This window comes from Hipposideros armiger, unplaced genomic scaffold (assembly GCF_001890085.2).
Source record: "Hipposideros armiger isolate ML-2016 unplaced genomic scaffold, ASM189008v1 scaffold_2, whole genome shotgun sequence".
Taxonomy (NCBI): Eukaryota; Metazoa; Chordata; class Mammalia; order Chiroptera; family Hipposideridae; genus Hipposideros; species Hipposideros armiger.
The window spans coordinates 7,684,549-7,686,040 of record NW_017731352.1 but is presented as its reverse complement, the minus strand read 5'-3'; positions in this window follow the sequence as shown (position 1 = coordinate 7,686,040).

The following is a 1,492-nucleotide window of genomic DNA, read 5'->3' as shown; positions in this document are numbered from 1 at the left end:
TGAGTTTAAGGCGCTCTCCTCAGACACATCCTTTGTTTACAAAGCAATCACTGTTAAAAGGCTGATTTTTAAAAACGAATTTGCCTTAATTAAAATATTTGTATATTTTCCTTAGCTTTGGGAAGCACTTTTATAGCAGCAATTTTATTTAAATAAAATTATAAGCTATTCCAGCTTAAACATGTTATTTTGTACCATTTAGCTGGCTGCCATGCAGAAATTCTGTACAGCTGTTCTGGAAAATTGGTTAATAACCAGTTTTATCCAATGAGAACACAGAGCATATTTATAAAAATTAGATTTTGAAGGCTGGTCTCTTCAATTCATGCAGTTAATTTCCTAATAAACATATACTGCTCATTGTAGGTAACATCCTTAGTAAAAGACTTAACTCTGTACTTGGTTTGCCATTATGTGCAAGAATAATTTCACCAATATTAGATGAGTAATTCTGTTGGATGTAATCGGAGTCTACCGTTAGTTTAGTGCCCTTAGGCCTTAAATTTGCTGATATTAGGAGTTCATTAAGTCAGCTTAAAGAAATCAGTGACTATTATTAAATAATTTACTTTGTGGTTAAAATTTCCAAATACGTATCTGTCTTAGGGAGCTAAAATTAATGTTTATATTTACTGCACTAATCATGAAAAATTTGGGGGGCAGTAAACAAATTTTTCAAGCAGTGGAGTCAGCATGACAAAAATAATCTTGTTTTTATTTTAGATTCAGATTTCATTACTGCACTCAAACGACTACAACTGGGCTTGGCGTTATTATACAATCCAAACTGTTTCCGTCAGAAACGCTAAGACTCAGTGTGCGATGATTGTTATTAATAATTAGCTCCTTGGTTTCTTGATAGAAAAAGGCTATCAACAAGCATTTGTTTATCCACAACAAAAAGTATAATTAGCTTATCCCACTTAGTAAATCTTGTATGCATGCCAACTCATACCAAACTGCTACTTTTACAAAAAAAATTGCAATAATACAGTTCATTTTTCCAGTCCTTTTTGCACAAAATTTATTTACAATGTCTACATAAATGCTCCAAGGTGGGACTATGGAAAAATACACACATGACCGATGCTTTGCTCAGAAATAAAGTCAACATATTAAAAATAAATCTTCAGTCTATGTTTTTGAGCTGCATAAAACAGGAAGTGATGTATAAGGTGGTGGTTGTTGCATGGGGACAATGATGCTTGATGTGACAATTAGGCTTCTAAACACACGGCCTTTTGGTTTCCATGCTTCCTCCTACCAGTCTCCTTAAGACACTGCCTGCAACAGCTGATTAATCATTGTTGATGACTGCAGTTTTTCCCATCCTTCCCGATTTACATCTGTTCAGGCCAATTCAAATATGGTGAGTAAATGAATTAGACATGCAAATTCAAGCCCCAGGCTAGAGAGAGGGAGAGAGGAAAAGAGAGAGAGAGAGAGCAAGAGAGAGAGAGAGAGAGAGAGAGAGAGAGAGAGAGAGAGAGAG